Source organism: Phyllobates terribilis, unplaced genomic scaffold (assembly GCF_046119375.1).
Source record: "Phyllobates terribilis strain yellow unplaced genomic scaffold, ASM4611937v1 Scaffold_4__5_contigs__length_816908805, whole genome shotgun sequence".
Taxonomy (NCBI): Eukaryota; Metazoa; Chordata; class Amphibia; order Anura; family Dendrobatidae; genus Phyllobates; species Phyllobates terribilis.
In genome coordinates, this window is record NW_027362764.1 from 86,813,020 (window position 1) to 86,829,204 (window position 16,185).

Genomic DNA, 16,185 nt, shown 5'->3' on the forward strand with positions numbered 1-16,185 from the left:
GTATGGTAAGTTCTCACGGGGTGGGCAGATCTGCAGCAGCTTTTCCATTTGGAATTTCCAGTTGCATGTGAACATGTGATGTAGATCCGGGATCCGCAGCATTTTAATTTATGCCTTGGATTTAACTGTAGATTTCACTGTTTGTAATGCAAATCCAGAAAAGCCCTCAGCATTTCTGCTACAAAATCCACAGCGGATTCATTAGGTAGGAACAAAATCATCCAATCCTTTACTCAAAGAAAGTGCTTTTTACTTTGATCACCCTGTAAGGGGTGTGGACTGAACTGTTACGTTCCTGCTCCTTGCGTATCTACCTAGCTATATATATATATATATATATATATATATATATATATATATATATATATATATAAAGAAAGTGCAGCAGCACTCCATTACATTATGGCCAAGATACATAAAGACAATAAAACCATTTAATTTAAACTGTGTTATTACTCAATAAGCTTTACTTACAAAAAATGGAGGTTCTTAGCGCATAAATTGGCCAATTCATGTGTGCCCATCAACCGCTGCAAGGTGACCTCCCATCTGATGGGTACTACTCTGCCTACATGCCTCTCTTGGGCTACAAGCCTATAACTCTGGACAGAACATATCACTTCTGGGCTAAAACACCTACAATTTAAATGGGCTGGTAGAGTAGAATATACATCACCTGCTGGTTAAATGGGGGGAGTGCAAGGTCAAACAGGAGGCAGTTCCCACCTCCTATAGTGATATGTCAAATAACACAGTTTAAATTAAATGGTTTTATTGTCTTTATGTATCTTGGCCATAATGGAGTGCTGCTGCGCTTTCTTTTTATATATCTTATGCAGTTTCTGCAGCTTGCACCTGTTCACATTTGGGATGTGCTGGTCAGTTTTTTTGACATATATATATATATATATATATATATATATATATATATATATATATATACAGTACAGACCAAAAGTTTGGACACACCTCATTTAAAGATTTTTCTGCATTTTCATGACTTTGAAAGTTGTACATTCACACTGAAGACATCAAAACTATGAATTAACACATGTGGAATTATATACTTAACAAAAAAATTGTGAAACAACTGAAAATATGTCCTATATTCTAGGTTCTTCAAAGTAGCCACCTTTTGCTTTGATGACTGCATTGTACACTCTTGGCATTCTCTTGATGAGCTTCAAGAGGTAGTCACCGGAAATGGTTTTCACTTCACAGGCGTGCCCTCTCAGGTTTAATAAGTGGGATTTCTTGCCTTATAAATGGGACCATCAGTTGTGTTGTGCAGAAGTCTGGTGGATACACAGCTGATAGTCCTACTGAATAGACTGTTAGAATTTGTATTATGGCTAGAAAAAAGCAGCTAAGTAAAGAAAAATGAGTGGCCATCATTACTTTAAGAAATGAAGGTCAGTCAGTCCAAAAAATTGGGCAAACTTTGAATGTGTCCCCAAGTACAGTTGCAAAAAACATCAAGCGCTACAAAGAAACTGTCTCACATGAGGACCGCCCCAGGAAAGGAAGAACAAGAGTCACCTCTGCTTCTGAGGATAAGTTTATCCGAGTCACCAGCCTCAGAAATCGCAGGTTAACAGCAGCTCAGATTAGAGACCAGGTCAATGCCACACAGAGTTCTAGCAGCAGACACATCTCTACAACAACTGTTAAGAGGAGACTTTGTGCAGCAGGCCTTCATGGTAAAATAGCTGCTAAAGTTTGGGCTAAAGAACACAAGAAATGGACACTAGACCAGTGGAAATCTGTGCTTTGGTCTGATGAGTCCAAATTTGAGATCTTTGGTTCCAACCACCGTGTCTTTGTGCGACACAGAAAAGGTGAACTGATGGACTCTACATGCCTGGTTCCCACCGTGAAGCATGGAGGAGGAGGTGTGATGGTGTGGGGGTGCTTTGCTGGTGACACTGTTGGGGATTTATTCAAAATTGAAGTCATACTGAACCAGCATGGCTACAGCATCTTGCAGCGGCATGCTATTCCATCCGGTTTGCGTTTAGTTGGACCATCATTTATTTTTCAACAGGACAATGACCCCAAACACACTTCCAGGCTGTGTAAGGGCTATTTGACCAAGAAGGAGAGTGATGGGGGGCTACGCCAGATGACCTGGCCTCCACAGTCACCAGACCTGAACCCAATCGAGATGGTTTGGGGTGAGCTGGACCGCAGAGTGAAGGCAAAAGGGCCAACAAGTGCTAAGCATCTCTGGGAACTCCTTCAAGATTGTTGGAAGACCCTTTCCGGTGACTACCTCTTGAAGCTCATCAAGAGAATGCCAAGAGTGTGCAAAGCAGTCATCAAAGCAAAAGGTGGCTACTTTGAAGAACCTAGAATATAAGACATATTTTCAGTTGTTTCACACTTTTTTGTTAAGTATATAATTCCACATGTGTTAATTAATAGTTTTGATGCCTTCAGTGTGAATGTACAATTTTCAAAGTCATGAAAATACAGAAAAATCTTTAAATGAGAAGGTGTGTCCAAACATTTGGTCTGTACTGTATATATATATATATATATATATATATATATATATATATATATGTGTATATATATATAATGTGTTCCGGTGTGATGTATTATGACATAGAGTGTGATAAGTGCTGAAGTGTAATGTGCATAATGTATAGTAATGCAGGATTTAATAGAAAAAAGTATAATATAAGTATTGTTGTATTGTTTGTAGTAGTGCGTTGCGTATGGCGTTCTGCCCAGCAACAGACAGCAGGATCAGAAGTAGTTATATGTTGGGACTGGCCCACAGGGGGAGGGCTTAGTGATAAGGACAGGGCTGTGCTCCCTGGATAGAGTTAGTTAGGAGTTTGCAGAGTAAGAAGTGTGCAGTGCGGCCAAGGGTTGATCTACAGCTAGAAGAGACTGGAGCGAGGAATAGCGAGATCCCAAAGACAGTTAACTGACGAGACTGTGAGACCTTCCAGAAGGTGTTATCGGGTAAGACGATGAGCCACAAGAAACCTGGGAGCTTGCTAGTGCCCAAAGTAACGGACCTAAAGAGGACTGAGAGCGTGGGACTAGTGGGGGTCCTGAGCAGTAGATCCAGGGCATCTATAGTGATAGGACAGGGAACCGCAGAGCGAGTAGAGAGAGACTAGCCGATCAGGACTGTGGCCTAGAAGCTGGATTGTGGCGATGTAGTGACGAAACAGATAAGCTGCAGAGCCCTGGAGTAGCCTACAGAGGAAGGATACAGTGGGAATGTTCAGTAAAGTCCCCATGTATGAACGAAAATCTCCTTTATTAGTCTGTGGAATTCGTGGTCCTGGCTAGCCAACACCATCGGCTATAGGTGGCCTGCACGGGCGCAAGGTCCTCACAGCTCCAACACCAATACCCCGCCAGGTCCCACTCTTTCAAGCAGCGCGCCGGGGCGTGACAGAAGAAGACAAGCGCCTTGTCCGCGGCTACTGCCCCGCGCCGCTCTACAGCCCCCTCAGGTCTACAAATGTCATCAACAAAACCAAAGCCTGATGTAACCAAAAGAACAAAACAACCCAATTCAATTCATTAGTTATCTGTAAGTTATTAATAAGAGAAAAACAAACTGTGACACATTAGACGTTGTAGTAACGCCTAGGTCATGCCTGAGAAGTCACGAAAAAAGCAGAAGTGATGAGTTTTATCAAGGGAGGTGCAGCGAGTGTTGATAAAATGATAAACACTATGGGGGCGATTCATAATTAGCTTTCTTATAAATCAGTTTTCTTTTTTTTATCTTTTGATGTTCGTTGACGTTTTTTGAGCCAAATTCTTCAAAATGGAGGACATAGTTTATGGATTTTCTGAAAAGTAATTTTTGTCTTTAAACTCTTTTTGAGACTTTTTAGAGCAAAATGTTCTGCTAAGATGACTCAAACTATGCAAAAATTTCAGACTGGAGCATATTTATGTGAAACTTGATGAATCAGCCTCAAACATCTCAAAAACAAAAAACCTGCCCACAATAAAGACATAAAAACCGATTGCAGTGGTCCTAGTAACTTCCGAACAGAGCAGACACAGTTTCCAGAGCTGGTGAAGACCTCCAGAGCTGAATCCGCAGGTAAGCTTGAAGGTGCGAATGCCTCCGATTGTTATTTTAAAACATCCATGCCCAAAAATAAATTATTTTACTATCGACAACCCCTTTAAAAATGCTATGGGTGCACATTACAGTCTAATACATCCTGATTCTCATGTTCTATAACTTGCTATCTACTCTTTTTCAGTGGGTAGAACCCCTTTATCAGCATTCTGCCAGCACATTAGGTGCTGGAGCTATTAGTTCAGTTAAATGATTGTCTATTGGACAGATGTCATGCAAAATTTCACAGGTCAAGGACGAAGGAGGCGCTCATCATATAACTGTTGAGATGGGCTCCAATGCCCTACTGTGAAATTAAAGACATAGTCTGAGACTATCACGCCAGAGGGTGCCTCCAGACTCCATATTGTTATATGTGCAATTTATACCAAGTGTTATAATACGTAAAAAGTAAAGTTGAACAAAAAGATATGCAGGACTGCTAACATCCTCTGACATGCTGACTTCCCTGGCATCTTTTCCAATTAGTAGGCCTGGTGTGACATCATCGTTGTGACATGATGTACAGTGCATTGTGAAAGTATTTGGCCTCCTTGAACTTTTCTACCTTTTGCCACATTTCTGGCTTCAAACATAAAGATTAGTGTTGAGCGAGCACTAAAATGCTCGGGTGCTCGAAGCTCGGGCCGAGCTCGCCGTGATACTCGGCTGCTCGAGCCGAGCAACGAGCCCAATGTGAGTCTATGGGAGACCCGAGCATTTTTGCGGTGGCTCCCCCGGCAGTCTGTAGAAAGCCTAAAAAGTGCCCAAAACGATAGTGACAGTGCTCAAATGACATGGGGACAGCATGGGCATCACCCCAGGAAGCATTTCTGACCCCCAGGTCACTGCTGTCAACAACGTGGTCAGAGGTATTAAGCCACTTTTACGGGCTCACAATAAAACGTTCAAAAACTAAACTGAACCTGCTTTCCTGTGAAATATGTTAAGGAACTTCCTTTCCAGGGTAAAGACTTGTGTATAAGGTAAAATAAATAACCAAAAACAAAAATACTCCTCCACACCTTGGGCTATGTTCACAAGTAGCATTTTTTATGCGTTTTTGCACTTTAGTATAGCTTTCAACCGTGACAAATGCATTCACCGGGAAATGTCATTTTAACATTTTACAACCTTATCTGCCCATGTGCTGTGTGACACATGCATTCAGTGCTGAAAAGACATGAGAACAGCATGGGGAAGACCCCTGGAAGCATCTCTGACACCCAGGTCACTGCCTAAAAGTGTGCCCATCAAAAGTGATCCTTGCCACATCAGAAGATGCAGACTTGCAACTATCCCTGTGCAAGTCCTTGTCCCAGGGCAGTGTTCAATTGTACCTCCCCCATTCCTTGCAATGCAAGCACAAGTATGCAGCCTGCCACCCACCCACCCCCAGGCTGCAATACCATACTGCTTGCTTGCTTGAACTTGAAATTGGGCCTTTTAGGCATGTGGAGGCGGAATCTGGCCACCACGTCATGGCTGTGTTGGCGGCCTGGAATCCATACTCAGTCCCCAGTTGCCCGGGGGCAGCCGGGTGTCCATAAACGGTCCCCAGCCGCCCCTATTTCTCATGTCAACTTCCCCCCACACACTTTTCTTAGCCCGGCCGGCTTTAGGGCAGCATTGGACGAGCCCACCAGAGAACCAGACTCCTCCGGTGGGCCCTGGCTTCTCCATCAGGGGAGTTGAGAGTGCCAAGGTGAGGAGCATGATGATGATGATAGAAGTTAGCATCTGCTTTGTTTTCTTGGAATGCAAGCGTAAGTGTGCAGCCTGCCACCCACCCACCCCCAGGCTGCAATACCATACTGCTAGCTTGCTTGCACTTGAAATGAGGCCTTTTAGGCTTGTGGAGGCGGCTTGGTATCCATACTCAGTCCCCAGCCGCCCGGTGCGCCTTATACACAAGCGCGCATACCAAAACATTACCTGTGCCCTCCCCAGTGCATTTAGTGGGAAGGACAGCCTAACCACAAACACGTGGACAAGTGAATGTGGCCAGGGATGGTCCATCTCACTGACGCCTTCACACTGGGTTAATATTGTGGAAGCCGGGACAACACGTCCTCCAGACATAGAGGATTGCGGGTCCTGGGTCAATCAAGCTTCAATACAAAGTTCAGAAAGTAGACAGCAGCAGTGGGCGGCCTCCTACACAATGAGTAAATTATTCATAATCATGAGGCCATCCATCTCCTTAGCTTTCTATTCCTTGGAATGCAAGCACATGTATGTAGTAGCGGCTAGGCCTGAGGTGGTCAGCGTTTTGGCGCATATCCTACCTCCTCCGAGGATTGCTGGATGTTTTCCTGCTACTATCCCAGTTCTATGACTCCTGTTAAAAAAAAAGCTTCAGGTGATGAATGATGGATGAGGTGGTGGCAAAGGAGAAAGAGCAGGAGGAACAGGGACCATTCACATCAATATCAGGCCAGTCAACCACACATGTCTTGTAGGATATGTTTCTGTACCAAAAGAAGCAGTTCGGCTACACAGTTCTAGGGCATACAGTGAGTGCAATGCCTACCAAAAATTTCGAAGCACTCCAATGCCCCTTGGAAGCGACATGGGGGTCAGAGGGCCTTAACTAAACCGTTTTTTTCCATTTATAGCAACTGGGTCTCCTGTACACTGTTGGCTTAAGCAGTGAATGGAAGGCTTTCCAAAAATTTTGAGGAACTGCAATGCCCCTTGACACAGACGTGGATTACAGCATACTAAAAACCTTTTACCCATTATTGGGGAGTGGGTCTCCCTTGGTGTTCGCCTATGCATTGAAAAGAAAAAGCTGACTAAAATTAGGAGGAAATGCAATGCCCGTTGGAAGAGTCGTGGAAGTTAGAGGTAATTAAAAACAACATTTCAATGCCCCTTGGAAGAGCTGTGGAGTTCAGAGTGGTTTAACAAGACGGTTTTAATGCCCCTTGGAAGAGACGTGGAGGTCACAGTAGCTTAACAAGACGGTTTTAATGCCCCTTGGATGAGACGTGGAGGTCAGAATAGTTTAACAAGATGGTTTTAATGCCCATTGGAAGAGACATGGAGGTCAGAGTGGTTTAACAAGATTGTTTTAATGCCCCTTGGAAGAGACGTGGAGGCCAGAGTGGTTTAACAAGATGGTTTTAATGCCCCTTGGAAGAGACGTGGAGGCCAGAGTGGTTTAACAAGATGGTTTTAATGCTCCTTGGAAGAGACGTGGAGGTCAGAGTGGTTTAACAAGATGGTTTTAATGCCCCTTGGAAGAGACGTGGAACTCAGAGTGGTTTAACAAGATGGTTTTAATGCCCCTTGGAAGAGACGTGGAGGTCAGAGTGGTTTAACAAGACGGTTTTAATGCTCCTTGGGAGAGACGTGGAGGTCAGAGTGTTTTAACAAGATGGTTTTAATGCCCCTTGGAAGAGACGTGGAGGTCACAGTAGCTTAACAAGACGGTTTTAATGCCCCTTGGATGAGACGTGGAGGTCAGAGTGGTTTAACAAAACGGTTTTAATGCCCCTTGGAAGAGACGTGGAGGTCAAAGTGGTTTAACAAGATGGTTTTAATGCCCCTTGGAAGAGACGTAGAGGTCAGAGTGGTTTAACAAGATGGTTTTAATGCCCCTTGGAAGAGATGTGGAGGTCACAGTAGCTTAACAAGACGGTTTTAATGCCCTTACAAGAGCCATGCAGTACAGCATATTAAAAACATTATTTCCATTATTGGGGAGTGGGTCTCCCAGAGTTTTTGCCTATGGCTTTCAAGCAAAAGCTGCCAAAAATTAGGACGGAGGAACTTGCAATGCCCCGTACAAGAGCCATGCAGTACAAGATGACGACTGACCATGCTCTCCTCCTCCTCCTCCCCCATGTCCTCAGGCCACCCACGCTGAACCGACGGTATGACAGTTGTACAGGTACTACCGTCTACAGCGCATGATACCAGCTCCTGTTCTTCGGCCTCCTCCTCCTCTCCCTCATTGTCCCCCAATGCACGTTGGGATGAGATGAGGCTGGGCTGTGTGTAATCGCCCGCTATGGCTTCTTGATCCATCTCATCATACTCTGGCTGCAATGCCTCCTCTTTAATTCTCTGCAGAGAGCGTTGCAAAAGACAGACAAGTGAGATGCTGACGGTAATGATGGCGTCATCGCCACTCACCATCTTGTTGGACTCCTCAAAGTTTGTCAGGATGGTACATATGTCAGACATCCAGGTCCACTCTTGAGGTCTTATGCGTGGAGTCTGACCTGAATATCGACGGCCTTGTTGGAGCTGGTACTCCACAACTGCTCTCTTCTGCTCACAAATCCTTTGCAACATGTGAAGGGTAGAGTTCCAACGTGTGGGGACATCACACACCAGTCGGTGTGCCGGAAGCTGCAAACGCTACTGCAACACAGCAAGGGCGGCAGAAGCTGTAGCCGATTTCCGAAAATGAGCTGACAGGCGGCGTACTTTCACGAGCAGATCTGGCAACTCGGGGTACGATTTAAGAAACTGCTGAACCACGAGGTTAAGCACATGAGCCAGGCATGGTACGTGTGTGATCTCGCCTCGCCTCAGAGCCGCCACCAGGTTACGGCCATTGTCACACACGACCATGCCTGGATGTAGGTTCAGCGGTCTCAGCCACAGATCTGCCTGCTCTTTCACAGCTGTCCACAACTCACAAGCAGTGTGAGGTTTATCACCTAAGCTTATGAGTTTCAGCACAGCCTGTTGCCGCTTGGCTGAGGCAGTACTGCAGTGCTTCCAGCTTGTAACTGATGTGGTGATATCGGAGACGGAGGCTGAACATGAGGAGGAGGATGATGCGCAAGAGCTGTACACTGTGGGGGCAACTCTGACTGACATAGGGCCCGCAATCCTCGGTGTGGGGAGGATGTGTTCCGTCCCAAGGTCCGACTGGGTCCCGGCTTCCACTATGTTTACCCAGTGTGCCGTCAGGGAGATGTAACGTCCCTGGCCACAAGCACTTGTCCATCTGTCCGTTGTCAGGTGGACTCTCCCAGTAACTGCGTTGTTGAGGGCACGGCAGATGTTTTGGGACACATGCTTGTGTAGTGCGGGGATGGCACACCGGGAAAAATAGTGTCGGCTGGGGATCGAGTACCGAGGGACGGCCACTGCCATAAGGTTGCAGAAGGATTCTGTCTCCACCAGCCTAAAAGGCAGCATTTCCAACGCAAGCAGTCGTGAAATGCGCGAATTTAGGACTGTGGCCTGTGGGGCGTTGGCTGCGAATTTGCGCTTTCGTTCAAAGGTCTGGGATATGGACAATTGAACGCTACTTTGGGACGTGGACGTTGATGCTGTTTCTTGAGAAACTGCCATAACAAGTGAAGACTGAGAGGAGGGGGCATCTTTGCATGCAGTATGGACATGGGATTGCCTTGCACGCACAACAGGGGGTTCTCTTACACGCACAACAGCGGAAGAAGCAGTGGTGACACCCGCTGACACTGATCGTGGACCCTGGGGTTCGCCCCACAAAGTCGGGTGTTTTGCTGACATGTGCCTGATCATGCTGGTGGTGGTCAGGCTGGTAGTTTTGTCACCCCTGCTGATGCTGGAATGGCAGGTGGTACAAATGGCCTTTTGGGGTTATCAGCAGAGTCTTTAAAAAAATTCCAGACTCTGGAAGACCTACCGGTTGTACTGGCAACGTCCCTCGTGTTGGTGTTACGGGGAACGGTTGCCTGCCTTCTGTCTGCGGCCACCTCACTGCTTCTTCCTGCCTGTTGGGGTACTCTGCCTCCCTCCCCCTGTGTGCTACTGGCCTCGCTCTGCGTGTCCTCCTGCCACGTTGGGTCAGTTACTAGATCATCCACCACCTCCTCCTCTTCCACTTCCACACCACGGTCCTCCTCCTCACTTCGTGGCAATTGTGTCTCGTCATCGTCCACCTCTTGTGACAAATTGCCAGCGTCGCCTTCCTGTGGCCGTGGCTGTTCAAATATTTGGCCATCGTTACATGGGATCTCCTCTTCCACCACTTCAACCGGAGCAGGCGAGGGGCACAAATATGGTAATGGACCAGTGAACAGCTCTTCAGAGTGTCCAACTGTGGGATCAGTTGCTGTCTGACAACACTCGGCATGGTGGGAGGAAGGAGCATCAGGGTGAGGAGGAGTATGCAGTCGAGACTCATGGCTACTAACACTTGACCGTGTGGAAGACAGACCGGAGGTGGTGGTGCCCAGGTGACTGGAAGTATTATCTGCTATCCAATTAATAACCTGTTCACACTGATCAGTTCGCAATAGTGGTGCTGTTGTGTGCTTCCCTAGTAATTCGGTCAAGAACTGGGAGCGAGAAGATGTGGCTTTTGGTTGTGGCACATTTTCACCTTGGCCACGGCCCCGTCCTCTGCACGCACCATCACCAGAACGTCCAGTTCCACGTCTCTTGCCACGCACCTTGCCCATTGTAAATGAAGTAAAATAGCTTACACTCGCACTATCAATGGCAAAAGGGTAATAAAAAGGAGATTTGAACCGTGGAAGAGGAAAACCACAGTTCTATTTCTCTGGCCTACACCAGACTCTTTTAAACAGATATATTGGTGTCTGAACAGTCAGCGAGACACTGAAAGTGTTTTTTTTATGGAAAAATGACAAAAAAGTGGATAATACAGAGATTTGAACCGTGGAACTGCAAAACCACAGTTATAATTTCCTGGTGTATACCAGACTTGTTAAAATAGATATATTTGTGGCTGAACAGTCAGCGACACATTGAAGCAGTTTTTTTTATGGAAAAAAGGCAAGCAGGTTGATAACACCCAGATTTGAACCGTGGAAGAGGAAAAACACAGTTCTAGTTCTCTGAACACTCACAGACACACTCAATTTTTTTTTTTTGGGGGGGGGGGATACCAAAGGTTAATAAGACGGGTATTTGTACAGTCTGACTGAGGAAAAAAAAAAAAAAACAGGATTTAGATGAAAAAAAAGGATTTTTCCTGGCCCCTGAGACCTGGGGATAAGTCTAGCAATTTGACCAGCAGGAGCACACAGGACTGTAATGCAGTGTTTGTTGGTATAACCACTGCGTCTCCTATACAGCCTGCCTGCCAGATATCTGGGATGTATATTAGTCCTGAAAAGGACTGTTTGTTTGATTTGGCAGGCTTTAGAGACCCTACACTATTTCGCAGTATAAATCTCTCCCTAGCTCAGCACCACTGACCCTACACTGTCTGATCCGGAGTGACTGTGTCCAAGATGGCGGCGCCCGGTTTTAAATACTCGAGGTGACGCTGTGCGGCCAGCCAATCACTGTAATGCCCACAAACAACATGGCTGCGGCATTACAGTGACTGGCTGGCAATCCCTGCATGTTCATTGGCTCTGTAAGGAGTGCCAAACATGCAGGGCGGAGACCCGAGCTCCCGTCCGAGTAACGCGGAAATGCTCGGTGCTTGCCGAACATCCCGAGTAGTGAGATGCTCGGGCGAGTACAGAGCACTGTCAAGCATGCTCGCTCAACACTAATAAAGATATAAAATTCAAATTTTTTGGGGAAGAATCAACAACAAGTGGGACACAATCGTGAAGTGGAACGAACTTTATTGGATATTTTAAATTTTTTTAACAAATTCAAAACTGAAAAGTGGGGCGTGCAATATTATTCGGCCCTCTTGAGTTAATACTTTGCAGTGCCACCTTTTGCTGCGATTACAGCTGCAAGTCGCTTGGGGTATGTCTCTATCAGTTTTGCACATCGAGAGGCTGAAATTCTTGCCCATTCTTCCTTGCAAAACAGCTCGAGCTCATTGAGGTTGGATGGAGGGCGTTTGTGAACAGCAGTTTTCAGCTCTCCAGAGATTATCGTTGAATTCAGGTCTGGACTTTGACTTGGCCATTCTAACACCTGGATACATTTATTTTTGAACCATTCCATTGTAGATTTTACTTTATGTTTGGGTTCATTGTCTTGTTGGAAGATTAATCTCTGTCCCAGTCTCAGGTCTTTTGCAGACTCCAACAGGTTTTCTTCCAGAATGGTCCTGTATTTGGCTCCGTCCATCTTCCCATCAATTTTAACCATCTTCCCTGTCCCTGCTGAAGAAAAGCAGGCCCAAACCATGATGCTGCCACCACCATGTTTGACAGTGGGGATGGTGTTTTGAGAGTGATGAGCTGTGTTGCTTTTACGCCAAACATATAATTTTGCATTGTGGCCAAAAAGTTTGATTTTGGTTTCATCTGACCAGAGCACCTTATTCCACATGTTTGGTGTGTCTCCCAGGTTGCTTGTGGCAAACTTCAAACGAGATTTTTTATGGGTATCTTTGAGAAATGGCTTTCTTCTTGTCACTCTTTCATAAAGGCCAGATTTGTGCAGTGTACGACTGATTGTTGTCCTATAGACAGACTCTCCCACCTTAGCTGTAGATCTCTGCAGTTCATCCAGAGTGATCATGGGCCTTTTGGCTGCATCTCTGATCAGTCTTCTCCTTGTTCGAGATGAAAGTTTAGAGGGACGGCCGGGTCTTGGTAGATTTGCAGTGGTCTGATACTCCTTCCATTTCAATACGATCACTTGCACAGTGCTCCTTGAGATGTTTAAAACTTGGGAAATCTTTTTGTATCCAAATCCGGCTTTAAACTTCACCACAACAGTATCTCGGAGCTGCCTGGTGTGTTCCTTGGTCTTCATGATGCTCTCTGCACTTGAAACTGAACCCTGAGGCTATGTGCCCACGATGCAGAAATGAAGCAGAAAATTTCTGCAGCATTTCTGCATCTCCCTGGCAGAAAAAACCGCATGCAGATTGTGCATGCGTTTTTCCTGCAGAATACATGCGGATTCACATGTGTACCCACATGCGTTAAAGCATGTGTTTCCGCATGCGGGTTGACAAGCACTTTCCAGGCGATAGCATCACTTGTAAAGTGTTTGACAACTAGGTCACACTATATAAAACCATGCAAAAGGCATGGATTTATATAATGTGACCGTTAAAATAAAAAAATAAAGCTATACTTACCCCCGATCCCCCGCCGCGTGTGCTGTCGCGCTCGTCCTGGCTTCTTCCGGGTTGCCGGCATCTCGCGAGACAGCCTGCGGTCACATGACCGCGACGTCATCTCAGGTCCTGGAAGGAGAAGCGCTGCAGGGGCCGCCGGACAGGTGAATATAAACTATTTATTATTTTATTCTTTTTTTCACAGGTACAATGGTACCCAGGTATGGATGAGAGTCTTCTCTCCTCCAGAACTGGGTACCATCCGCACATAGAGACGCATATAATCCGCTTGTACAACTGTACAGACACAGATTCTATGCGTCTCAATGCAAGTCAATGGCGGCGCTTCCGCAAAATTAATGAACATGCTGCGGATTTATTTGCGCTGCAGAAACGCTGCGGAAAAATCCGCAGCATGTGCATTGACATTGCGGAATGCCATTGGGGATCATGGGGTGCGGATTACCATGCGTTTTTGATGCGTTTCTGCATGAAAAAACGCATCGTGGGCACGCAGCCTGAGACTATCACAGAGCAGGTGCATTTATACGGAGACTTGATTACACACAGGTGGATTCTATTTATCATTACCATTCATTTAGGACAACATTGGATCATTCAGAGATCCGCACTGAACTTCTGGAGTGAGTTTGCTGCACTGAAAGTAAAGGGGCCGAATAATATTGCACGCCCCACTTTTCAGTTTTGAATTTGTTAAAAAAGTTTAAAATATTCAATGAATTTCGTTCCACTTCACGATTGTGTTCCACTTGTTGTTGATTCTTTCCAAAAAAAATTGAATTTTATATCTTTATGTTTGAAACTGTTACGCTCGCGCGACTGGCGTGAGCGTGATTAGTGATCCCACTGTACCATGAACCGAGGAGTGCCTGGAGGGGCGTAACGAAGTATCAACCCGATCCGACCAAGGTCACACGCCGCCTCAGTCGACTCTGTGAACCAGGGAGGAACAGAGCAGAGGGACCAGGTGCTACTCCAGGTCAGACCCCGGTCACAGCTGTTGACCCACACCAGGGAATGCAAGAACAGGCAGGTTAGCTGGTATGCAGACAGGTGGGCACTGGCAGGCACGGCTGGTATGAAGGCAGGTGGGTGCTGACAGGCACGGCTGGAATGCAGACAGGCAGATACTGGCAGGTATGAACGCAGGCTGGATAGGGACCAGTACAGTCTGGGATACAGGAACAAGCGGAGCAAAACCGCAGGTGCAGTGAACAAGCAGAGCGGAGCAAAACCGCAGGTGCGGTGAACAAGCAGAGCGGAGCAAAACCGCAGGTGCGGTGAACAAGCAGAGCGGAGCAAAACTGCTGGTGCGGTAAACAAGCGGAGCAGTGTGGAATCGCCGGAGTGGTGAACAAGCAGAGCAGAGCGTAACCGCAGGTGCGGTAAACAAGCGGAGCAGAGCGGAACCACCGGAGCGGTAAACAAGCAGAGCAGAGCGGAACCGCCAGAGCGGTGAACCAGCAGAGCAGAGCAGAACCGCACGGCTGGAATGGAATGCAGACAGGCAGGTACTGGCAGGTATGAACGCAGGCTGGATAGGGACCAGTACAGACTGGGATACAGGAACAAGCAGAGCGGAGCAAAACCGCAGGTGCGGTGAACAAGCAGAGCGGAGCAAAACCGCAGGTACGGTGAACAAGCAGAGAGGAGCAGAACCGCAGGTGCGGTAAACAAGCGTAGCAGAGCAGAACCGCCGGAGCGGTGAACAAGCAGAGCAGAGCGGAACCGCAGGTGCGGTAAACAAGCGGAGCAGAGCGAAACCGCCGGAGCGGTGAGCAAGCAGAACAGAGCAGAAGGTGAAGGCAGACAGGACAGGGCTCTGTTCACATGGAACAGACTGGAAGATACAGGAAGATAGCTAGAACACAGGAGGTAAATACGGAGGCAGAGAAACAGAACGAGCAGAACCAGATACACACAAGGTACTTACAATGAAGTAGCGAGTGGACACAAAACTCGCAAACAGAAGTACAGAGACAACTAGTTGGAGTTAGGTGCAGGTTCAGACACTGTAGGAAAAGGGAAGGTACAAACATGGAAACAAACAAGAAACGGGCTAGGACACTGTTCAGACAGGAACTGAAACAGAAACAAGATACAGAAACGAGCCTGGGAACTCAGCCCCCAGGGTGGCGGAAACAGACAGGTAACAGGCCTGGGTATACAGCCCCCAGGGTGGCAGAACAGACAGGTAGCAGGCCTGGGTATACAGCCCCCAGGGTGGCGGAACAGACTAGATACAGGACAGGACCTGGCAATTCAGTTGCAAGGACTAACTGAGAGAAGGTGTTGCTCAGGCACCTCCTACTGGGTGGAGGGGGTTTAAGTATCCAGTGACTCACAGCAATAGGCTGGGTATGCATTAGGACTGTGCACACAGTAGCTATAAGAAACAAGCAGAAAGCCCCGCCAACGCCCTAAGCAATCAGACAAGAGACATGGACAGAGCTGGTACTGGAGCAAAGAGTGCAGCATGGACTGACAGGTAAGATTGCGGTCTTGCATGGTGGGAGGTGGTGCACCATGCAAGCACGCCGCCAGGGATGTTACAGAAGCCAGAAATGTGGCAAAAGGTAGAAAAGTTCAAGGGGGCCAAATACTTTCACAATGCACTGTATATATGACATTATATAGGGCCGACTAAACAGAAGAGTTGCCAGGGATGTTGGAAAGTTGGAAGAGATTTGCAGAGCTTTGGTCTGGCCGCTATGGACTACTGACATGGCTACTGCTATCTTTTTAGCACAAATCACGTACAAAAATTGCAGGCAATGAGAAGCCTTCCTTCACAGATGATCAATGGGAGATCCCAGCAATAGAATAACCTGTGATTGGATTTAAGGAGTTTGCTACTACATAAAATCGGGAGGGCCCCCAACTAATCAGCTGTTTTCAGCTCTGGCGGTTGGATGCAAACAATGTGGGGAGTGGTAAATCATCAATATCATAGTTGTAGAAAACCCCTTAAACATCAAGGAACTCATAAAAAAGTGATAATCCCATAATCCCATGAGGATTTTTAGGATAACTGCAAAAAATAAAAATAAAATAATGCAGTCAGTCGGTTGCACGCCACAGATAGTATGCCAAAATATTAAGA